The 25,969-nt window shown below is 42.1% G+C and overlaps 1 long non-coding RNA gene and 1 pseudogene across 1 annotated transcript in view; both read right to left on the bottom strand.

The window, feature by feature from the left end:
- The window catches only part of LOC134736177 (uncharacterized), a 216,156-nt gene that overhangs the window by 25,966 nt on the left and 164,221 nt on the right, over window positions 1–25,969 (bottom strand). The window lies entirely within an intron of this gene.
- LOC129479054 (mitochondrial intermembrane space import and assembly protein 40-like) lies at window positions 14,012–14,434 on the bottom strand (annotated as a pseudogene).

Below are 25,969 nucleotides of genomic sequence, written 5' to 3'. Positions count from 1 at the left end.
ATTGACAAACAGCCACCTGTCTCTGGCAGTGTGACCTGAAACCCATTCTCTGGGACTTGTCTGCGGGCTCTCAGTATACACTGTAACCGAGGAAATGCATGCTTTCCAGATGTTTATCTCCTAATTAAGAATCTGATGTGCCACTTACAGTAATGTACTTGCTCATGCTAATAGTTTCTCTTTCCTCAGAGGATCTGCCAGGGCGGATTTGATGCAACGAAAGACAGTGTCCCTGGTGTGTTTTAATTAGGCGATTGGTCTCCAGTCATGGTGAGCACCAGGTGCCAGGCCTGCTGCAAAGCAGTTCAGATCAACAACCGTCCACTGATTTCTATTCTAAGGTTAATGAGGTAGACTCTGCTTTTGAGGAGCTTTCAGCCTCCAGGGAGGGGGCTTGACAGACACAGATGACTAATTAGCATGCAAGGTGTTCAGTGCTCTAAACCAGTCCTGTGGGCTGAGGAGTTGGAATTCCAGTGGAGGCTTGGAGTTTAGTGAAGATGGGACAATTTAGCCAAGCTTGTCAAAAGGGACCAGTGGGAATTTATCAGGCAGACATGGAGCAGGACTACATTCCTGGCAGAGGAAATGGCCTGAGTAAAGGCATAAAGGTGTAAAAACGCAGATATTTGCGGTTGATGCCTGGGGTATATGGACAGAGTGGGAAGGGATGAGGGTAGACACCATGGGGACAGATCACACAGTGCCTTAAAAGTCAGGCCAAGGAGTTGATTCTGTAAATGCCAAAGGTGACATGATGGTGCTTGATTGGGACGGAACATGATCAGGACTGTATTGTAGATCAGTCACTGGCTGTGGCCTAGAAGACTGAAGAGAGGAGGCCAAGGGAAGGAAGACGGAACAGAAACTGTTGCAACACTTCAAGTTCAAGATGATGGTGGCCTGATCGGAGCAGTGCCACGGGAATGGATGAGTAGAACTCATATAATTGTCCATCAGAGGTTGCAGGGAGAGGAGTGAGGTAGGAATGGAGGAAAAGTCTGCATTTCTGTCTGGGATGACTTAGATATGGTCCATGAACTGAGATGAGGACTTCAGGAGGGGATGCAAATCTGGGGGAGTCAGTGGAAAGGGTACAGTTGAGATGAGGGTTGATTTAGGAGCTACCTGGTCATGAATCGAGGAAACCCACTCCGTGCTGGGTGGGCTATGTGATTTTAGGTGCCTAAGGAAAATCTTAGCTTATATATTCCTATAATAAAAGCCCTGTGGGACCATCCACTGCAAGGACTGGAGTGGGTGTTCTAAACCTGCAGTTCCAGCCTAAGTGTCAAGGGGAACTTGCTGTGAAGCTCTGGAATCCTGACCTCAGATCTCAGCCTCCACCCTGCCCCCTCAACCACAGGTTAGCGATTTCCCAAACACCTTCAGACCCTCCACCCCTGCCCCTCCGGCACTTCCTCTCCACTCCTCTCCCTCCTTTTCTGCCTAGTGCCTTGCCTGGACTTGTTCAGAACAGGGATTCTCTGAGTCTCTTACCCTGCCTTGGCCTATGTTTGGGATTTGGTGGGTGGTAAGGCGGGAGGTGGGCAGAAGATGGTAGCATCTCCTTCCCCAACTTTGCCACCCCTCCTGTCACGTTTCTTCTTTTGCGTCTTTCCAGAAAAAGACATTATGGTCAGATGGGCTACAATTTGGGTCTCATGGAGAGACAGAGAGGATGCTTGATAGTCCTGCGTGATTCAAAGGCATTGAAAAACTGGCCCCATTATAAGGAGCAACTCCACAATAAAGCAATTGCCCAACAGAATTGGCATCTAGCAGGTCTTTCTTATTTGTAATTGTAAGAGGCATTTGAACCAGAACAACTCCATCTTGAATGGGGGCTGGACAATATAAAGCTGAGACCTACTGGGTTGCATTCCCAGGAGGTTAGGCATTCTAAAGTCACAGGATGAGATAGGAGGTCGGCACAAGATACAGGTCACAAAGACCTTGCTGATAAAAGGATGCAGTAAAGAAGCCAGCCAAAACCCACCAAGATGGCAACAAAAGTGACCTCTGGTCGTCTCACTGCTCATTATGAACCAATTATAATATATTAGCATGCTAAAAGACACTCCAACCAGCACCATGACAGTTTACAAATGCCATAGCAACATCAGGAAGCTACCCTATATGGTCTAAAAAGAGGAGGAACCCTCAGTTGCAGGAATTGCCCACTCCTTTCCTGGAAAACTCATGAATAATCATACCTCTTGTTTAGCATATTATCAAGAAATAACCATAAAAATAGCCAACCAGCAGAGCTGGGGGCTGCTCTATGGGGTAGCCATTCTTTGATTTCTTTACTTTCCTACTAAACTTGCTTTCACTTTATGGAGTCCAAATTCTTTCTTGCGGGAGATCCAAGAACCCTCTCTTGGGGTCTGGATCGGGACCCCTTTCCAGTAACATCATCATTGCTTTTTCCTCCTTTCTCTCTTTCTTCCTTTCTTCAGTAAGTAGGAACAGAGCACCTTCTCTGGTCAAGCACTGGTTAGAGCCTCGGGACACAAGAGGCGAGTAAGTCAGAGAGCAGGTCTACCAGTAGCACCGGATCTAGAAGCAGAAAAGAAAGCAGATGATCACAGCTCCCAAATGGAGGCCCATGGCTAGAGAAGCCCAAGGGAAGGGAACAAGTAGTTTGAGAACAGAGCTACTCCATCTATGTGGAGGATACGTTTTCACAGGGAGAAAAGAAACAGGACATTGCAGCAAAAACGTGACATGAAAGGCGATGCCTGGTTCTATCTTTCCTCTTTCCTTTCTTCATCTGCCTTCTCCTATTTTCTCTTCCATCTTCTTATCTCAACAAAATACTAATGAAATATTTACACTATTTTTAAGCTAATATGTATTATTTTTATCTAATGCTGTTTGTGACATAAAGACAATCTCCTATCACTCCCACCACAGAGATGAGGCAAGTGTGGCTTGAAGACTTTAGGTGACATCCTGGTGGGTGGCTAGAGGGTAATGGACTTTGGAATTGGATGGTAAAAGCTGTTCTCCCCTCTATTTTGTATACCACCTCCTTTTGGAAAAATTTGGAAAGCGGTTATGTGCATTTATTCTAATCTGTATAAGTGCCTTGTTGTCATTGTATGAGAAAATAATATGAATGGGTAAGAAATGCACTAAATAGGAGGTCAGGAGACCTGGTCCTGTTATCTTTCCATAGGACCTCAGGGAGAGGACGAGGAGGGTCCTTCTTTTGCCTCCCACGCCCTACATACCTTGAGGTTCCCTGAGCAGAACAAATGGAACCAACCACATAGCCCAGAGGTTTGCTGTTGCCCTTGCAGGGCTGTCCAGGGCTCACTGCTTGGCTTAATACTCTGCTGTCTCCATTTTAAAACTCTTTATAATTTTAATAAGGCCCTGCATTTTTATTTTGCACTGGGACCCACAAATCATGTAGCCAGTCCTTCTCAGGAAACCTGCTTTCCTGCCCATTCACTGTCTCACTGTTGCTGTCTGGCTGCCTCCCTTCAAGTGATTCCCCACTAGCTCCCCTGCGGCCAAGACTGTTCCTTTGATCTAAGACACGGGCTGGTTCCTGGGTCCATGCAGAATAGCAGAATGATGGTGTCCAGCACCAGACATGATTATCCAAATCATTTCCTCCTGTGACCAGGACCTGGCTTAATACTTCCCAGGTACCAGGTGTTCCCCAAATATCTGCACGTGGAAGGGTTTGGGTGACTCCATTCTTTTCTCTTTCGATAAAACAATTAGGTCATTTAGAATATGAAAAGCTTTGAAATCATGAAAGTACTTTATTTGAAGTTTGGGGAAGAAAGGACTTTGATGATAAAGAGAAAGACAGCTATTTCCATTTTAAACAAAGCAGCAGCAGGAGAGATTTCTGGGAGACGGTAATAACTCAGATTCTGTTGTCCATAGTATTGGTAAGAGACTTTACAGAGTCACTCATTTAGTAAGTTGAGACTAGTCCCAGTAGGTAGACATTGCAGAAAGAAATCTTTGGCCTCAGAATAATGAAGAGATTCTAGCATTCAGAGATTTCTGGATGGAGATTTGGCCAGCTCATAAGACAGTGAAGTGTTTATCCCTGGAAGCAATGAGCAAATTGCTGGTTTATGCCCATTCAACAGAGGAGTAGAGAAGAGCTGAGCATCAAATGGGCAATTGGACCAGACAGAGTTTAAGATTCTTAACAACCCTGGCAACCTGTGTTAGTTGATTCTAGTGACTGTGAGATACTGGGTTTTTCTAACCCAGTGATTCTTCTTATTTATTTATTTATTTATTTATTTATTTATTTATTTTTGGTTTGTACCTGAAAGCTAAAGTTACCGACTTTCTTTTTCTATTTCTGAAGGAAACAAACGAAGAATCCAAATTTTCATATTTACCATATAAGCAGGAAGATATTGATTGCTTGAAATTACTGTGATAATTCCAGAATTCTAGCCGGTGGCTTTCTTAAAATGAATGAATGAATGAATGAACAAATTAATTAAGGAAAGAAACGAGAAACGTTCAATGCAGAAACAGTTCTTTCAAGATTACCAAGGTCAGGAAGGGTAGACCCCAGGTGGTGGTTCTCTCAGGACATGAGGTTCCATAATCTTAGAAACTGCTGTGATGCCAGCAGCCTCTAGGGTATCCATTTCCCTGCAGAGAGTGGAGTGAACAACATTAGCACACACCTGGCCAAGGGCCTGGAAAGAGGATGTTTGTGAAACACTAATAGAAGCTTCTGTGTAACATCACAGTGTTCCCAGCACTTCCTCGGGCAGAAGCCACATCCTGGAAACAAGCCGTGTACAGGTACATGAAGATGCAGTTGGCAACGTCTGTGTTTATTCCATTGAAAGCATGAAAGGCACCGGTCCTGAGGTCAGGAGTCCTGTCTGCTAGTCCTTGTTCTGCCTCTAAATACTTAGGTGGCTTTGGCAAAGTCCCTTCTCCTCCTGGGGACTCAGTTTTTCCATTTTTAAAATAGGGATGACAACAGTTTTGCTCCATACAATGGTTATGAGGGTTGAATTAGTTAACATTTGTAAAATGCCTTAAAAAGTGCCTATTGTAAATACTATATAAATAATGAACCCAGAAGTGTCACTAGTCTTTACAGTAACCTTTTTAGATAGGCATTCTCTAAAGGAATCTGAGGCTCAGGTAGTCAGTGAAGTCCCCAAGGTAATATACCTGGCCATCACCCCACTTTTCCACTGTCAACAGGGCTAGATCAGCTATAAAATGACTTCCAATTCTGACATTCAGAGATCCCATCTTTATAAACTGACAACTTTGCCTGGATTACACGTGTCCCTTAGTTCTTGTGGGCACCAGCTAGATGTAGGAAATGTTCACTCACAAGGGGATCTCCAATTCTGTTGGTGATGTGAAAGGCCATTTTCAGCATCACCATCTTGCTCTGTGTTCAGTGTGGCCTTAGAGGCTGTGACAGACCCTGACTATGTAACCTAGAGCTGCTGGGCCTCCTTTACATTAATGACGTGGAGCCTGGTTCTCCCAGCTCTGCGGCAATTCTAAATACATTCCAAGGTTGCCAAAATAAATGTCGAATCCTGATTCTCTCTTCGTAGTCGCTGTTAGGTCAACATCCCAAAGCCTTCCACGCTACTACAAATATTAGTGTCTGCTCCTCCCTTGTCCTCCTGTGTAATCGATCACCAATCCTGTCTTCAAGGTTAGTCCCGTATGCTGCTTGAAATTTCTAAGTGAATCTGCATTATGTATGAGGTCTAAGCTTATCATTCTAGCACCTCAGGTGTTAGCTCCTACCTATCTAGCTTCCTCTCCTACTCTGTCATTCTCCCTCCATGGGCTTCCCCTCATTGGCCTCCAGGGCAGCCAGCCCTCCATCCGTGAAGAACCTCTTGCTATAATCTGAACACGCCAGGTTGTCCTCAGCCTTCCTCATCTACACCAGACACTTCTGGGGAAAATGCCCACCCTTTCCTCCTCTCCTGTTATAGTCTATTTCTAGACCCCATGCATGCCCTGTTGCTTTCTCAGGGACTTATTTTTTTGCTTCCTTGTTCCTTTATATAAACTTAAAAATGCCCACTCCCTCCCATTTTAACAAAACTCCCCAATACCCATGTTCCGCCCCAGCTATCACCCTTCACAGCCAATACTTTCTGCCACTAATTCTTAACCTCCTACTTACTCTTCAGTTCATTGTAATCTGATTTTTGGTCTTTCCATTTTACTGAAATTACTCCTTGCCATTGTTTCCTCAAACCATCTTTTTCCTAAATCTAAAAGTCTAATCATTCCCAAGGCATTTTTAATTTGACCTTTCAAAAGAATTTGATACTCCCCACTTCTTTAAAGTCTCCCTTTGTTCATCCTAGAGTTTGTGGGGTTTTCTCCTCTCTCCTCGGCCACATATCCAACTTCACTTCCTCTGCCTCTGCAGACTTCTTTTTCTTTCTTCCCTTTAAATGCCTTTCCCCCCCACCCCGCAATAATTCTACTAGTCAAGATGGGTTGAATTGCACTAACAAACAACCCTTAAGATCTCAGTGACACATATTTGTTATTTGTTTAGGCTACATACCCAATGCAAGGTGGCAGTAGGACAAATCTGAGAACCATGGACAGTCATTCCATTCTATGAGCAAGACTGACCACTAATCAAGAAAATTCCAACATTTTCCCAGCTAGACTTCAGAATGGCTCTGGTGACAACTTTCTTCAGTGTCTACCCTATGTCTGTCCTACCACTGTGTCAGGGGCAGATAATTTGTCTCTTTCATTCCCAGGAGTTCAAATTGGGAGAATCTGTACTGAAGGAGCTGTACTTAAAGAAATATACCCAAGAAGATGTATTGACACCTAAACCTGATTTAGATGATGAGATTCCAGACTTCTAGCTGATTGATTGGATAGAATGAGATTTCGGGGAGCGGCGAATGTGTTTTGCATGTGGGAGGAGGCATGTGAACCACCGGGAGCTGGAGTCACACTGTCACAGCCAGCCTTCAAGATAGCCCTCATTTCCTAGCCTTCTAGTATTCACTTCCTTGTACAGATTCTGCACTGGATGGGGCTGGCCTGAGTAGCCAGTAGAATATTTCAGAAATGATGGAGTGTGATTCTGAGGGCAGGTCATAAAAGACGCAGTGACTTCTGTCTTGTTCTCTGCCTCTGTTATCACTCACAATGGGGGAAGCAAGAGACTATGTCATGAGGGCATCCAGCAGCACTGTGGAGAGGCCCACACAGCCACACACAGGGACCTCTTGCCAACCGCTATGTGAGGGAACCATGTTGGAAGCAGATCTTCCAGCACGTCGCATCTTCAGATGCAACTTTCATTGACTTTCTGATACCACTTCAGAAGAAACCTTGAGTCAGAAACTTCAGATAAGCTGAATTCCTGACCCTCAAATTGCGTGAAATGCGAGTGTCCATTAGCAAGTCTTCCTCATCTCCATTTCTGTCCAGTCATGTTAACTGTTGACTAAACCACTGCAGCTGCTTCTCTAATAGGTTTCTTTGCTTTCAAATTTCTTCCTTTTCTGAAATTCACTTTCCCTATGTGGACCTGAGTGAAATGTCAAAGTACGAATCTGCTGAAAATCCTCTGAAGATTTTCCAGTGCTCCTAGGAGAAATCCTAAACTTCCCAATGTGGCCTATGAGGGCCGCGTGATCTGACTGCTGCTGACCTTTCCAAACTAGTTCTCATGACTCATTCTTTTCAACTCAAAATTCAGGCCTTCAAATGTCTTTCATTTTCTAGAATAAGCCTTCCTTTTTCTCATTCCTTGACAAGACTTTTTGACAAACTACTCTCTGCCCAGAACACTCCTCTGTTCTCTTTTCTCCCCCAGTTGTTCTTCTCCCTTTGACCCCACATCTCTGAGAAGCCTGTCCAGACTTTCCTTGTCCAAGTCTGGGAAGCGACCCTCTTCTGTGCTCCATGACAACATATATCATATCCTTATCACAATATTATCCAGCCCCATGATATTTCAGTAACAGTAATATTAATAACTACTCATAACAGATGCTCTCTGGGACTACCCCTGTGTCATCTGAAGACATTTCCCCTACTCAAGAGCTTCTGAGCTGTTCTCAGAGATACTCTTTGATCACAGAGCATGCTTGACTCGCACTTAGGGCAGGCTAGAAGCACTGCAAAGTTAACCTCAATCAATGAGGGTTAAGAGTTGGTGAATAAATAGCCCATCTTCTTCATTTTAGTGGGCGCCTTCTGAGGTATGCGCTATGATATGTCTCAGAATTTCAATGGGATCAAGCCCCAGTTACCCAGGGGAGTTACCTGTCCATAAACATATCCTTCATTAGTGGTCTTTTTTCCCTCTGTGTCCCATCTCCACTCCCTCACAGCTTCTTGCATCTTTTCCCAAATAAATTGCTAGTACACATATCCTTTCTCAGGGTCTGATTTTAGAGTTAACCACACTGGGTCACAACCACTTAGTCAGCACTTACCAATGAGCTGGACACTGGGTTAAGCTCTTTATATGCATTATATAATTTAAGTCTCTTAGCAACCCAATGAGATAAGTGCTAATTCATAAAAATTAGGGTAATAATACTTAAAGCATTGTTGTGAAGATTAAGTGGAATAATGCATAAAAAGTGCTCAGAACTTGGTAAGAATGGAAGAGAAGACAAACTTGAAGAGTTCAGCACAGGCTTTGGCAGAGTAAGCAATTGGTCATTTGCCCAAGATCACACAGATACTAAGTGATAGATTTTAACCAAATTCTGCCAGATTCCAAAGTCCTATACTGTCTTGTTAGTTGTAACCTTCCCTTCAATTATTTTCTACAGGAGACTGTAGGCTCCGTGGGAATAGGAAACATGTTTATTATATTTAATTTTATTCCCACACCCTGACATTCAGTAGATAGCAAAATATTTGTGTTGAAAACACTCTATTCTTCTTCCCCCTCAAATCTGTTTTATATTTAGTTTATATTCATTACTCACAATAACTTTTGAGTCATTACTGAGAATAATTATAAAAACTATATATAAAAACAGCATGTCATCTTCAAAAAGTTGAATTTTTCTTTTATTTTTTTTCTCTTTGGGAAAATAGTGTATTTCCATTTCAGGAAGGCAGCATATTTAGTGGTAAGGTCATGCTGGTTTTGAAGTCTCAAGGACCTGGTTCAAATCTTGTATTTTCAACTCTATAGCCTTGGAAAAAATACTTAGCCTCTCTGATCTGTAGTTTTCTCGTCTATAAAAGAGGAATAATTGTACCTCCCATACTAGTTATTTACTGTTGCATAACAAATTACCTCAAAACTTAGTAGTTCAAGACAACAAACATTTACTGTCTCACATAGTTTCTGAGGGTCAGTAATCCAGGAGTAGCTTAGCTGGGTTGTTTTAGCTCAAGGTATCTCATAAGGTTGCAGTCAAGTTGTCGACTAGGACTGTCATCATCCGAAGGCTTGACTGGGGCTGAAGATTCATGTCCAAGCTCACTCATATACTTGTTGGCAAGACTCTCAGCTCCTCTCCATGACAGCCTCTCAGAGTATGGCAGCTAGCTTTAAGAGGGAGGGAGACGTAGCCCCCAATACAGAAGCCACTGGGTCTTTCGTAACCTAATCTTGGAAGTGTCATACCATCACTTCTGCCATATTCTATTGGTTGCAGAGACCAATCCTAACACAGGGTGGAAGGGGGAGCCACACAAGGAAGCGAATACCAGTAGGTGAGATCACTGGGGCCATCTTGGAGTTTAAGCACAACATCTCCCATATGGAGTTGTAATAAGGGTTTTTATGTGCCTAGAACATAGCTATCTCTCAAAAAAAAAAAAAAAAAAAAATTCTGTTTTATGAACTCCTGGGAAGATACATGAGTTTTGGGACCTGAAGAACACACTTAAAAATTCAGAGTATAGTAGTCATCCCAGCACAATTACTGTCAAGTAAATCTAGTTATTAAATTTCACATCCTGCTGAGGACTTAGCCAGCAATGCTAATGACAGCCAAAACTGCAGAGCTTCTCATAGTTTCCAGTATTTTATTTATGTTGATCATTAGTTTTAATTTTATGCCATCACATATTTCATTTAGTTCAGCAACTCAAAAGTGTATCAGTTATTATGGTCACACTTTCCAAGTAAGAACAATGAGCTTTAGGAAGGTTATGTGATTTGTCTAAGGACACTCAGCTATCCAGTGATGAAGTGAAGATTCACCCCAGGACTCATGACTCCAAAGTCTATTCTCTTTTAATTATCTCATGCTGTATTAGTGCTAAGTCAAACTCATTTTATAAAAAATAAAAAGAGGAAGGAGCGTCATCAGTATTGCCCTTTCCAGGAATTTCTACATAAGCTGACAGCAGTTTCCTCGGGGTTCTCTTTTCTGTGGTTATCAATTGTTAAACGGCCCAGGATCTCGCAGAGCACATCCAGGTATGTGCATAGAGCCCTGAAATGCTGATATTGCCTTAGGGGGTTATTTGTTTTTTATAGCCCCACACGCCATAGCTGGTGCATTTGCCTGAGCTTCCTCATCCTTTGTACTTATACCCAGGGAGGAGAAGGTGAATAGATAAGATCTTTCAGCCTGCAGATTTCCAGTAATTAATAAAAGCAAATGCTTTCTGTTGAGGGCCAGCTGAGACTGGAGGTGGTGAATAAGGGCTGTATGTGTAAGCACTGTAGGCTTCCAGCCAGCAAAGAATCCAGACAGAGCCTGCACCCTCCCGGCCTTGGAACTCTAAGAGCACAGGACAGGGTACAGACCTATGGAGTATGACACTTATTCCAGGGACTTTGACCTGCTACATTCACAGGTCATGACAGCTTTGGTGCTACCTCTGGGGAAGGGCCACCATTCAACTTGCCAAGAGAAGAACCAAAGGAACAAAGGCATGAAGCTCGGGGAGCATGGCTGGGCCAAGTTACTGAAAGTACTATTTGCATAGTTTTGGTCACTTTCCAAATTACCTCTCACTCAGCCTCACCACAGCCTTTATCCACAGAGCCACCTGGGGTGGAATGGGAGGGGCTTTTCTTATCCCCATCCAACAGATGAGGAGACTGTGACTCAGAGAGGTGAATGACTTGGGCAAAGTCTAACAACAGTAACCACAGAGTAATGATTTCTAAGCTACTAATTAACTTTCTCACCATCTACCCATAGGAATTGGCCTGTAGGTTGAAAAGGCATTCCTGAGTCTCTGTATACCACACACCAAGGATTAATATTCCAAGTAATCATTTTAGAAATTAAAAGTGCAATAGTTAAGATACTGGACACATCTGTTAAAGAAAAACATCAGAATACATCAGAAGACTGACTCAGTGGGCATGGGGATCACAGTCCTTCTAAAAGTCATCATGAAGGAGAGTGGAGAAACATTAAGGGATATGGAAGATAGAAATGGAACTGCCAATATCTGAATAACAGAAGTTCAAGAAATAGAGAAGTAGAGGCAACAACGAAGGGAAGAAAATACTTGGAAAAAATGTTAATAGATTTTCTAAAAGAAGAAACAAAGGAAATACAGAAGAGAGACTTTGGAATCAAAGTGTCAAATAGGATTTGAAACCCCAAATAAATGTGATTTAATAGAATTTGAAAACATCATAGAGAAAATTCTACGAGCTTCCAGAGGAAAAGAACGTATAATTTGCAAAAGGACAAGACTCAGAGATTAACCACTGGTATAAGAAGATGATGGAACAATATTTTTAAAGTATTAAACGACTATAACTTTAATGCTAGAATTTTATAACCTCCAAAATTTTGTCTTAAATGTGATGGGACAGTAAAGATATTTTCAGGCATTCAAAACCTCAGTAGTTTTACCACACAAAACTTCACTTTGAAAACACTCTATGCTTCATTTGATCCTCACAGGTCTGTGATGTGATGGTTGTTAATACTGTCCTTAAAGGCAAGATTAAAATGGTGGAATCACCTATCCATGGTCACACACTTGGGACTCACAGCCAGATCAGAACTGTGCAAATCTTTTACTCTAGGATGTTGTCTCCTTGATGAAGCAGAAAGGAAGGTCATATAACTGCTCTCACAGCTTTCCTACCTGCCCTTGCCCCCTGCTTCCCCATGTCCATCTTCTCAGGACTCCTGTTTTTCTGGCAGAGAGACAAAGTCAATCTATACAATCTATATAATCAAGGAATGAGAAAACATTCCTTGGGGACAAAGAGAAAGAAAACACGGGCTGAGTTGTGTGGAAAAATGATAGAAAAAAAACAGGATGGGAAGCTGCTCTGGGATATAAGGAATCTGTGAGGAATAAGGGAAAGTCATTCAGAGCTACAGAAGATCAGGAATGGTGTCCCAATGATGTCCTCTAAGAAATGCAAATAGAAGTTTTGAGTAACATTGTAGTTGCTTTTCTTTTATTCCTTTTATTTTTCCTTTTTTTTTTTTTCCTGAGATAGAGCCTCATTCTATCACCCAGGCTGGAGTGCAGTGGCTCAGTCTCAGCTCACTGCAACCTCCCCCTCCCAGGTTCAAGTGATTCTCCTGTCTCAGCCTCCCAAGTAGCTGAGACTACAGGTGAAGACCAACATACACTGCTAATTTTTGTATTTTTAGTAGAGATGGGGTTTCATCATATTGGGCAGGTTGGTCTTGAACTCCAGATCTCAAGTGATCTGTCGCCTCAGTCTCCCAAAATTCTGGGATTACAGGCGTGAGCCTGGGATTATGGCCCCTGGCCATAGTTGCTTTGAATTGTTGGAGAGGTATTTCCTTGGAAGTGAAATTGATTTGGGATTGGACCTTGTGGGTTCCTAGATTTGTAAGGAACATACCTATAACTGTGTGATAGCCTATCTGCTGTGGAGCAGACTTCCTTCACAAAAGGGATCCCTGAAATAATAGTAATAATGAAAAGATAGTGACCCTGAATGTGTGCTCCAGTGGTTGAAACCTTTGATTTCTGTCAGGTATGTTAGGGGAGCAGGGAGGTAGCCCACCATCTGTATTTGTCTTTTTTCTCTTTTTGTTTCTACTTAACAATTTTCCATTCCTCATTGCCTTTCTCACTGTGACAATGCTTTATTTCCACAGGGCAGTTTATTGTTATGGACCAAGCAAGGATCAGGCCAATTTGAGTCCTAATCTCAAACCCCCACTAGTCCTGTCCCTTGATCTTAGATAAATTACTTTTTTTCTTTCCAGGTAGAAATCATGTTTCCTTTTAACTGAATACTTAATTCACAACTTTTTTTTGCTCTTGGTTGCTACTCTGGTAATAATTATGTCCCCACCTATCAAGAACACTGCATCTGACCAGACTGAGAGCCGGTGTGAACATGGGCCCCAAACCAAGGCTTTCAGAATAACAAGGAACAGCAAAAACCAGCCTCTCCCTTCACTTAGAAAGGGGCTATGATTGGGAGGGTCCAAATTTTCACCATTCAAACACAGAAAACGAGAAACTCAATGCCAACATGGAAACCAGAATGTGTCAGGAATGAAGTACAGTACCCCCTCATATACACAAGGTCGAGATGGGTTTGGAGAAAGATATATTTGACCATCGGGCCTCTTCTAGTAGATAGGGCCCCAGCCTAGCATTTTTAAAGGAAGATATTTTTGTTTCTATTACTTGCATTACTTCGCAAAGGGGTATACAATCTACTAAACAGGATACAATGAAGGATAATAAATCTGCTCAAACACAAGAAACATTCCTGGATGATGATTTTTAGTTGCTGAAAATCAGCACATTATTTAAAAGTGGCAAAAATTCAGGGCAATCTGAGGAAGAATTCAAAAGTGGTGGCTACATTTGCTGGCAGGTTTAGGTAGGACACGGACACTTACAACTCCCATTTTTTTTCAGTGTATATGTCAAGAGGCCAAAACCTCTGGTCATCAAAATAAGCAATTTTGTACATTACAGTGCACAGGACAACAGAGGGAAAGAGGCTCTCTTGGAGAGTGACTAAAAGGTCTTTTGCAAAAGGTATGTATTACTCTGAAGTGGAAGGACTGGAGCCCAGGACCGGTGGCCTTCATTAACTTGACCCTTCCTTTTCTTTGGTTGCAGTAGCCTCATTGGGAGCTGTTTCTTCTACATGTTCTGCTGGCTTCTCCTCTACCTCTTCCTCCCCTTCTTAGGGATACAAATCTGGATATTTCTGCCTGCCTTCCTGCGTGGCTCAGAACTGGTCTACACAGTCTGACCCCTTGACCTGCTCATGTTATGGTGGAAGCAGAAAAAGGCTGCCTTGAACTGTTCCCTCTAGCAGCCGTTGTCCATTCCCCCAAGGAAGAGGCAGTGCTAGTTAAAGTCTTCATTTGGCAGCATCAATCCTTGCTCCTTCTAGGGAGGGATCGTTGGGGTCATCATCCACCAGCTCTGCATTGCTTGGAGTTTTGTGGTCTTCTTTGGTCACAAATATGATTCGATCCTTCTGTTCCTGTCAGCAGTAGGACATGGCTGCAGCCCAGCCCTTAGACCTCATAGAAGGAACAGTGGCTGTTGCAGCTTCACGTGATGACCTCCCTCTCCTCAGGCAGGGCAGGTGCCTCTGAGGCCTGTGCAGACCGGAGATAAATTACTTAATCTTCCTGGATCTCAGTTTTTTTGTCTGTGGAATGGATTAAATCATAGCCATTCCCTGGCAGAGTTATTGAGAGGACTGCATGAGGTAATGAAGGTGAAGCCCCCGGCCAAGAGTTAGCGTCCACACACCTTCACCCTCATGCCCTTTTGACTTGGCTCCCTCATGAGGCACTTTCTGTTATCAGTTAATGCAGAACCAATAAAGGACATGAGGACTCTTGACCATCAGTAAACTGATGCTCAAGGATCCCTTTCTTGCATCTCATTGACCCTTCAACAAATGAACCTTTTCCCTCTTGAACATCAGCTGATCGTCTTTTGAAAGGCCCTGCCTCAATTCTGAAACTCTACTCTGTCTTAAAAGTAGCAGTGATGGGAGACATCCTTCATCTCTATGTGATCTTCAAGAGAATGTATCTAAAGTTTCTCCATTGAGTATGATGTTTGCAATAGGTTTTTGATATGAAACCTTTATCCTTGGTTGCTGAAATTCATGTTTGTTTTTGTTTTCTCTTGTGATCAGAAGTAGACACTGAACATATCACATGATTTTCTTCATGCATCAGGTAATCATATGCAGTTTTCTTTTATATATTGATACAGATAAATTATTTTTATAGATTATCTGATGTTAAAACATACATTCATTCCCCCCCAAAACCTTACTTAAGATATATTCTTAATTGGCTAGTGAACTTGTATTATTCAGATCAGGTAATCACCTACTGATTTTGGGGTATTTGATCTGTTGTGTTTTTAAAGAGAGGTGTTTAAAAATCTCTAATTATAATTGCTGCTATATCTGCTTCTTCTCACAGTTTTATAAATTATATATATGTATTTGGAGGCTACATTTTAGAGGCATATGTGCTCATGATGGGCCTTTCATCTTGCTCTGTTGGTTTAGAATATTTTTCTTTAAGATATTATTTCCCTACAGTTTTCAAGACTGTTATTCCAGATTTCACTTGCTTCATATTGGCCTGATATTTCTTTTCTCATCCTTAGATTTTGAAATTTTCTTGCATCCTTTTGATTTGTGTGTCTGTCGACCACACAATTTGTGTTTTTAAAAATCTCAACTGAGATTCTGTCTTTTAATTGGTGAGCTTAACCATTTACATCTATTTTAATTACTGTAATATTACATTCTTGTGTGCTTTCTATTACGAAAGCTTTTGATAGTAAAATACAATTAAACTCTTAAATACAAAGTTTGATTTATTCAATGCAAAACATCTGTTGTTTCTTTTTTCTCTTTCCCTTTTCCAGCTTACATTGTTAATATCAATGTTTAAATATGCTAATAGTATTTTAAATGTATTACTATTTATGTCTTTCATAAAAATACAGGTTGTGCAGCATGTTCTCATGTTACTTTTATCTTTAATCCCACCCTCAGCCCCACCTCTGCTGTGATTTGTCTAAAATTATAATTCTATTTTTCTTTTGTTTTCTTTATTGCTTGTCTTTAAAAAAAAAAAAAAAAAGACATTTTGGGAGGCCGAGGTGGGTGGATCACGAGGTCAGGAGATCGAGACTATCCTGGCTAACATGGTGAAACCCCGTCTCTACTAAAAAATACCAAAAATTAGCCGGGCGTGGTGGCACACGCCTGTAATCCCAGCTACTCGGGAGGCTGAGGCAGGAGAATGGTGTGAACCCGGGAGGCGGAGCTTGCAGTGAGCCGAGATGGCGCCACTGCACTCCAGCCTGGGCAACAGAGTGAGACTCTGTCTCAAAAAAAAAAAAAAGAAAGAAAAAAAGACAACAACTTTATTAAGTAACTTGATCACTCCTTTCTATACCTCTTCAAGTTCCCTCCTGTATTTATTTTTGTTTTTATCTGCTCATTTCTATCAGGAGTATTTTCAAAGTGGAGTTTTGGGTAGTAAAACTTCTGAAGCTGCTTCATAGGAGATGAACTTTTATTTGTGATTCCTACTCTACCTTGAAAAACTATTCAATGGGGCCGGGCACGGTGGCTCACGCCTGTAATCTCAGTACTTTGGGAGGCCAAGGTGAGTGGATCACGAGGTCAGGAGATCGAGACCATCCTGGCTAACATGGTGAAACCCTGTCTCTACTAAAAATACAAAAAATTAGCTGGGTGTTGTGGCGGGCACCTGTAGTCCCAGCTACTTGGGAGGCTGAGGCAGGAGAATGGCATGAACCCAGGAGGTGGAGCTTGCAGTGAGCCGAGATCACACCACTGTACTCCAGCCTGGGTGATAGAGCAAGATTCTGTCTCAAAAAAAAAGATTCAATGGGATAATCTGCCCCAGTCAGCTCTCATTGTTCACTTCCTCATAGATCAGAGTGCCACAGGCCCTTTGAAATCATAATCTCAATGCTGAATGTGTCCACTCCCAGAAATGAATCACAATGCCAAATTTGGGTTAGCGTCAAGCCTTCCCCCACTCTTATTTTGAGCTATTTGGCTTGGAAGCCAGCAATGGCATGAAGGGCATGGCTGGATTCTTCATTTCTCCATCTGTCCTCCACCTGGGGCACTCTGGCCTTCAATCCCCTTACTGGTTTCTGTTTTGATTTCCCCCAAGTTCTCAGGTTGTGGAGGAAGACAGAGGACGGATAAAGACAGGTAAGTATTTTTGGAATAAATTTTATTCTAAGCTGATTCTGAGCTCTCTGGATCAGGCAAATGCCTACAGCTCACTCTTTTTTCACTGGGCATTTTTGTGGGTTCTTTGAAGGGTCCCTCCTAGGCCCTTCTATCCTTCAGTTCCTGGACAGGAGTGGATGTACCACTATTCTAGCTGGTCTCTTTCAATTCTTTCCTCAGTCTTAGGATTGCAGAGATATCCACCTCCCCAACTACCACCACCATTTCCTTCCCTACCTCAAGATGACACTACTGAATATGTTGAAAGATACACCTCCCCGCTCCCCCATAACCCGTACCCACACACACACACAAACACACACACAGGCTTTTCTCCTGCACATGGCCCACAACTGGGCCACAAAAAGTACCCACAAATCCCTTGTTCCAACAACCGGAGAAAGCAGACCAGTAACAGCAAACGTTCTCTCCTGGCTCTGCCCCAAGCTCTTAGTCTCTCACCCCCTAGAATTCCCAGGCATGTGGGAAAAAGTGGGACACCAATTTCTACATCAACTCACTGCAGGGAACACAACTCAAAGCTCTGCAGTGGTCCTACTGGACCACTCACTCATCTGGAGTTGAAAAGAACTCAATGGAATAGTTCCCTCCAAAGTACTCCTTTCACAAAATCTGCCCTTTCCTCATTTAGAAGTGCTGGAGGGCATTCAGTAGACAAACAACAGCTTGAGTTTTTGGTGTCAACTTGCCTAGTTTCAAATACTTGTGTTATGGTCTTGGCTGAGTTATGCATCTTCTCTATGCCTCAGTTTCATTATCTGTAAAATGTGGATAATATCAGAACTTAGCTACAAAATTGCTGTAAGGATTAAATAGGATAATGCATTGGAGAACACTTACAGACACACAGAAAATGCCAGCTGTTATTCTTAAAACAAACTGCAAATCTCTGTATAAATAGTAGATTTATCATTATAACATAATGACCCAATAGGTTCCTCATGATTTTGGAATCAGAATTTATAAATTGTCCTGACTCCATGAGCTTAAGTATGCATGAGCTTGAATCAGCTTGAAGGAAAACCCTAGATAATTTTTATCATTATTTGCGTATAATCTGCTGACAAATTACAAATGGTTTTCAAAATTGCAAACTGCAGTGATAACATTTTTACAGAAAATAAATAGAGCTGCTACTTCCTCACTGTCTGGTGTGATCATCCGTTTATCTCCCTGGCTGCTGGGAACATTGATGACAGGGGCTTGAGATACCCTTTCTTCCTTTTGAGACTGACAAATACAAATTCATCAAAATTCAGTTGAAATGTCATCTTTTTGATTTGGTGAAAGCTGACTTAACCAACTCCTCCAAACACAATTGTTTTCTTCGCTTCTCTACATTCAGATATGATTTTGTACAGTTCCCCTTCTTATCTAACTCTAGCGTGTTTGGTTTCTGCCTGTCTATGGCCCCTTGGATTGAACCTCTGTCCTTACCCTTAAATATGACCTTGACTCTAGGTACTGTTCCTCACACACCCATTTCATCCACACTTGATGGCTACCGTGACCACATATGCTGGTTCATCTCCCTTTCCCCCCGTGATAATTTGATTTTGGTTCTCAGACCCTTCATTTATATCTGATAATCCAGGGTCTCCTAATCTGGAAGTTTAGAAATGAAAGATAAGTGTCATTAGAAACTGAGAGCATAAGGAAAGCAATTCCTACATCTGGGAGTGGAGAGGGTTGGGAGTGGAGAAGGGAAGGGAAGGGGTCTAAAATATGTTTCTGGAAGGCATTGTTTTCCAGGTGGAGATGTCCAAGTGTAAACTTATGTAAGCTAGACAAAACAGCCTTGGCAAGGCAGAGAGACATGGAGAAGGTTGCTGTGACAGCCACATGAGGAGAGTTGATGTGTGGAAGTATCGAATGGGGGCCCCAGGGAGAATGATGGAAGGTAACACTGGGCAGAGGGCATGAAGGTCAACAAATGCTCATAAGGAGTTGGTTTTGTTATTTAGGCTTTGTGGAGACATCCAAGATTGTTAAATGGGGAGGGGGTGGTGAAAAGATAGAATCTCTATTTCAAAAAATATCACTCTGACTACTCTGAGGTTGGCTTGGAGGGAGTACGCAATAGCATCAGCCTGGAAGGGCCAATCCTTCCATCTGTCACAGCACAGTGGATGTCTATCATCCCATTAGCAGCCATTCATTATTTTATGGCTGAGGAGTGTCTCCAAGAAGTCAGATATAACAAGGAGAATTATTTGCGTGCTGTGTGTATGTTGGGGAGTAGGAGACTCAGAAGGGTGCAGAGAAGCGGACTCAGAAGGGTACAGAGAAGAATGCACAGGATGTTTAATCCTGATAAATACAGGAGAATGAAGTCTGTGGGCTTCATTCTGGAAGAAAAGATGCTTATGAGGATATTGCTGAGAAGCCAAATTATATATATACATAGGCAGAGCAGAGAGACAGGAGAGAAGGAAGCCAGAGAGATCAGAAGATCTTATCCTGGACTTTGTGGCACGAGAAGGAGGAACTGTGCTTGGTTGGTCTGTTTGCTTTTTCTGATTTTGGCATTTTTCTGGGCCCTGTTCCTGCTGCTTTGCAGAGAGGAAGGTAGTCACTGGCAGATGCACCTCTCCTTCTGACTGGAATCCTGTGTTCTTGGTTGAAGGCCACATTTGAAATCTAGCCTCTTCTGCCCTGTGCTGGATAAGATGGCAAGGGGGTAAGACCTTGCTTAGCAGCTTGAATGGAGAACTGAATGCTGACTTTCTAAATTTTTTACTTGTTCTTGTAGCCTAGGGCCTTTAAGAAACTGGTATGGAGGTGGACTCTGGATATGGAGTTCAATTGACTAATACTCTGTTTTGTTTCCAAGTTCAGAAATATGCACAACCATGTCCTGATCTTAAGAATTATAAATTCATTCTCTGGTCTCCAGAGCAAAGGAGTTACCAGAAAGCATTCCATCACTATGAAATGCTAATTGTGGCCCCAGGTCGTTAGATTTCATAAATCAGTGTGCCTGAGTAATGGCTTAAGAGACTTTATTTTCAGGACAACTGATGCGATTATGAGAAAAGCTCCTAATGACTGATATCTCATGGCAGTATCTTAATCACCATAGAATTCGTAGGAAGCACCTGATAGCTTTACAGATGATTTGATTAGAAACCACATTTTAAAATCTCTTCTCGATGAGTCAGTGACAGCATCCTTTGGGAGCCAAGTCTTAGTATAAGGTCTCATGCACAAAAAAATCTCAATGTTGAAGATAAACAAAACTCTGTTAAAACCACCACTTTCAATATCTAGTCTTAAGAAAATGGTCACATTTTCTTGACTAAAAGCTTCCAGGCTAAGGAGAAGCTGAAATTAAATGCTATTTTAGCTGCATTTTTTTTTGTTATTCATCCATCACTGTAGCTAGAGGTCATGGAAATCCCATGGCACGGTATATGAGGTCCCATACCACATGACACCAACCTATTCATTCATGTATATACTTAGCAACAAATAGCTGCTGGGCCCCTGGAACAGCTACGTGCCAGGTGCTTTACTGGATGTTAAAGCAGTAACAATGGTGAGCAAAAACAAATATAGTATCTTGCCTTCTTAAGCTTACAACTTTTTTAGAGCAGCTATACCTCATCAGTAAATTACCCAAATAAATATAAAAGAGCAGATATTGGTGCAATGAAATAGATAACTTGTGAAATTGACATATATTGATCAGAGAAACCTGGCTTTGTGAAAAAAAGTAATTATTGGGCTGAGACCCAGAAGAAGCGCGGGGAATAGTTTAGTGAGGGATGGTTAGGGCAAGAGTTGAGTAGCAGGAAGTGAAGGTAGGGACTGCATTTGGGGCACAGGGAAAAAGGCACAAAGGGCCTGGGGCAGAATGGAACTGGAAAACAGTCATGTGGTTGGAGAGCCATGGGAGTATATGTTAATATATAAAAAAGAAACTTATTATAACAACCGTGGGTGCTATGCAGGCAGATAAATAATTCAGACAGTAAATGTTAAAAGAGAAAAAGAGCTGGAATAGTTTCAAAGAGTATCAAGTGGGCTGGAATGTGGCTTGAAAGGAATCCATAGGGGGGTGGGGAGTGGGAGGTGGGTGGCATTTAACTGAGGCTCGAGGTTTTAGAAAGGGCCCTGGGGAGAGGTGGGGTGTGAATTGAGAACCGAAACGCTGGGAACTAGTCATGAAAATGGGTCAGAGGAGAGTGAAATAAAACGGTGCCGCTCAGGATGGCTGGGGTGAGGTACATGGTGAGGGCCGGTACAGAAGAAGAGGCTAGGGAAGTAGGTGCAGGCCAGGTAATGAGAGGCCTTGAAGGTGAGCAAAGGACTTGCAACCCGGAGAGAGCCAAAGAATGAGAGAATGGTAGGCATTAGGAAGCGTTGAACCAATAGGGAGCCGGAGTGGATTAAACACAGTCAATCCCATTTATACCAGTCACAGCAGATTGGCATAAAACCTATACCAATAAAGCCTATTGAATATAACCTATCTGCACATCTCTAGCTTCTCCCCTTGAACTGGAAAGTGGCGTTTGTGAGAATGAATGGACAAAGTATATTTTACCTGGAAAGGGGGAAGGAGGGGTGTGAGTGTGTATGCATGTACGTGTGCTTGGGTGTAGAGTACACGGTGTAGAGCCTGAGAAATGTTTTCAAGTATGTGACAGCCTCTGGATCTGGGATGAATATGCCCTTTGAAATCCCTTCAATGGCTACTAGAATGGAAACTAAACTCCCCCAAGAGTTCGAGTCTTTTATTCCCAGCTTTCTAGATGCCTTTCTCACACGCACGTGTTCTCACTTGTCACTCCAGTCAAAGTAGGACACCTGGCATCTCACTTCCTCATATGGCTTTCCGCACCTGGATTGTTTTCTCCCAGACACCACCTATCTAGCTATCCAAATCCTTCCAAGTACTGCCTGAAAGACTACTTCCAGGAACCTTCCAGATCGCCTACCAGAAGGCTCCCCTGTTCTTCTGAACCCATATGGTATTTGTACCCCCTTGTGTCTTATATATGGGGGAGAGTGTCAATCACAGGCCCTGATACAGATTAAACAGATATTCGGTATATATATTCAAATGAATGATTTTGAATAAATCAACAAATATTAGCATTTGTGTTCCTCTTTTCTTTTTACTTGGAGTAAGATCCCAGGAGATGTCTTACTCCTCTCTGTAGCCTTCACAGTACAAGACAATAAAAAGCGCACAAAGAGGTTTAGGTGCTGTGCCTCTTGCATGGTTTAAATTAATGAATCAATAATTCAGACTCAACTAAAAGCAAATTTGATGACATCATTCAGTGGTTCTCAATTTTGGATGGAATTGTTCCCCTGGAGGTGCGTGTTTGGGAATGTGTAGAGCATTTCTGGCTGCCTTAGTTGCAGGTGGGGGTACTACTTGCATTTAGTGGCAGGGATCAAGAATGATAAAAACCCTGCAACTCAAGGCGGAGTCCAACACAACAAAAAAGTTGTTCCACCTGCACCATTAAAGAAGAACTGCCTGCTCTAAATGATATTGAGAGAATAGAAAATGTTTTGAACAAAATTGTAGACCCTTCTCCTCTGGGGAAATTAAAAGAAAACAAGAGAATGTTGTCCGGATGGCCTCTCTCAACCCTGCCCAGCCCTGACATACTAAACTCCTGGGGAATGTAAAACTCAGGCCAAATGATCCAGACACAGGAGACCCACCCCTTTGGTTCCTGCAGGGGCAGCCTCAGCGTTCCCTGCTCCCATCAGAAAGGGCTTAGGGCTGAACTGCGCTCCCTCTGGCCAGGAGAGAGGCTGTCCCTCTGCATGTATTTTACTCTCAGGGTAACAACTCAGAGAAAATGTGGACATTTGCATTGGCATTCAGATGCTATCAGAAGGCCTGCCATTAGCCTGTCCTAGAGTTTTTTTCTTTTTTGTTTCTTTGAACTAAGTAAATAGCAGGAGTCAGCTATAGGAAGCAAGCTATGAGCGGTGCAGGAGATTTGAGGTGGTGTCAAGGATAAGGGTGACAGAATGTCTGAAAGGAGAAGTAACAGACTTGGCTGACTTTTGAGCCCCTTCCCAAATCACCAGGCTAACACTGACCACTGCCTCTCTTACATTATATATATAGTTTCATATAAATATATATAATACAAGTATTATATTCATGAGATTATATATAAATACAAGTATTATATTTATGAGATTACAAATGTAATACATTTACTAATATAAAAATGTTACATAGTTATACTCTCAATCACAAATTTTGTGACAAATAATGTATTTTGATATACAATAATATTAATATATAATACAATAATATCACATTAGGGTATTAATTTAACAAAATGCATTATTAATGTATTAGTGCATTATTAATACATTAACATATTAATACATTATTTATTATATATTATTATAATTGTTATATTAATATCTTTATTATGATAAATAATTTTATGATTCCTGCTAATCTTGGAGCTCCCTGAGAATACTGACAATATTTTATTTATTCCTGTATTTCCGGTACCTAGGAGAACACCTGTCCACTTCCTCCATTCATATACATTTCTGTTTTACTCCAAAGTACATATGATTTTACAATTATGCTTTTGCCACAATTTATAGCACAAAATCTTGACAGCAGTGACTATACTGTACTCCCTTCTGTGTCCCCTGAATCAGAGTTCCATGTACTCAAGAAATGTTCAGCAAATTTTGGTTGAATCAAATCAAACTGAAGAGGTGAGAATAAACAGCATTGAAATCTCTAGTCTGAATGATCAGATGCATGATGGTACCATAGAAAAATATATATATATATATTTGAGAAAAAGAACTACATGAGCTAAACGAATAAAAGGGTTCTAACATATTTCAGGAAATTAATTAAACACCCTGGAAGGGACTGAGTTGTTTGACAAAGGAAATGCTTAGGCAGAGGGGGCAATTTTGGCAGAAGAGATTTAGAGACTTAACCATCGATTTGTAGAAAGTGGACTAGTTCCAGAACTTTGGGAGGCCGAGGCGGGTGGATCACGAGGTCAGGAGATTGAGACCATCCTGGCTAACATGGTGAAACCCTGTCTCTACTAAAAAAAATACAAACAAAACAAAAAAAATTAGTCGGGTGTGGTGGCAGGCGCCTGTAGTCCCAGCTACTCGGGAGGCTGAGGTGGGAGAATGGCATGAACCCAGGAGGCAGAGCTTGCACTGAGCCGAGATCACACGACTGCACTCCAGCCTGGGTAACAGAGCGAGACTCCATCTCAAAAAAAAAAAGAAAGACAGTAAACTAGTTGCCCAGGGCCATTGATTAGAAACATCCCAGAAGCAACTGGAAAAGGAAATGTTGAGAATGTAGATTCAGTCAGTCTTAAGAATATCCTGTTGATAGGTACAGCAAACCACTACGACAAACGTTATCCTGCGTAACAAACCTGCACATCCTTCACATGCGCCCAAACTTAAAATAAATTAAATTAACCAAAGAATATCCTGCCTTGATATGCTAGTCCAGAATGATGCGCTGAAGAAGGCGCTAGGAATACAGAGAGAAATGAAATACATTTCCTACCTTCAAATTATTCCTAAAGCTATCTGTTTCTCATGGTTTTATAAGCCAAGATATTCTATTTGAACTCTTTCAAGTTACACTTTTACAATCTAAAATCAAGGAAATCTGGGTTAATGTAAACATTTACCATTGTTTTTCTCTTTCTTTTTTCTTTCTTTTTTTTTTTTTTTTGAGACGGAGTCTCGCTCTGTCGCCCAGGCTGGAGTGCAGTGGCGCAATCTCGGCTCACTGCAAGCTCCGCCTCCCGGGTTCACGCCATTCTCCTGCCTCAGCCTCTCCGAGTAGCTGGGACTACAGGCGCCCGCCACCACGCCCGGCTAATTTTTTTTTTTATTTTTTTTTTTTAGTAGAGACGGGGTTTCACCGTGGTCTCGATCTCCTGACCTCGTGATCCACCCGCCTCGGCCTCCCAAAGTGCTGGGATTACAAGCGTGAGCCACCGTTTTTCTCAACATATCATTTTTTTAAAAAAGGCTTTTGATTTCTTGAATGAAATATAAAGAAAATCTGGCCGGGCGCAGTGGCTCACGCTTGTAATCCCAGCACTTTGGGAGGCCGAGGCTGGCGGATCACGAGGTGAGGAGATCGAGACCACAGTGAAACCCCGTCTCTACTAAAAATACAAAAAATTAGCCGGGCGTGGTGGCGGGCGCCTGTAGTCCCAGCTACTCGGAGAGGCTGAGGAAGGAGAATGGCATGTACCCGGGGGGCGGAGCTTGCAGTGAGCCGAGATCGCGCCACTGCACTCTGCACTCCAGCCTGGGTGACAGAGCGAGACTCCGTCTCCAAAAAAAAAAAAAAAAAAAAAAAAAAGAAATATAAAGAAAATCCATTGTCTTGAAGAGAAGGTTCATTAAATATTATCTCTTTTTCTCTTCTCTTTAACTAAGTACTTAGGGGCCTGGCAATTCCCAAGTATGTTTGAGCAAGTTGATTGGTCTCCATCAGTGGATTAGAAATTCGGCTTTTAAAAATAGAGATTATTGATTGTCTAGGATGTTTGTTCTCAATTAACAAGTAGCAAGAAGACCTGAGGAGGGAGAGGCCAGTGAGGAATCTTTCTTCCCTCCTTCCACTAATGGCCCTGTTCTGCCTCTCTGAGACAATCATTAAAACTTCTCACAGCTTATCTTTGGTTCTTATTCTGAGTGAAGGGAGGATTCTGTGGGAATATAAACCAGAGAGCCCTTTCGTTACTCCACAGCCAGAATGAT

Source organism: Symphalangus syndactylus, chromosome 3 (assembly GCF_028878055.3).
Source record: "Symphalangus syndactylus isolate Jambi chromosome 3, NHGRI_mSymSyn1-v2.1_pri, whole genome shotgun sequence".
NCBI classification, from domain to species: Eukaryota; Metazoa; Chordata; class Mammalia; order Primates; family Hylobatidae; genus Symphalangus; species Symphalangus syndactylus.
Note: the sequence above shows the minus strand (reverse complement) of the source record. Positions and strands in the feature narration are given on the sequence as shown.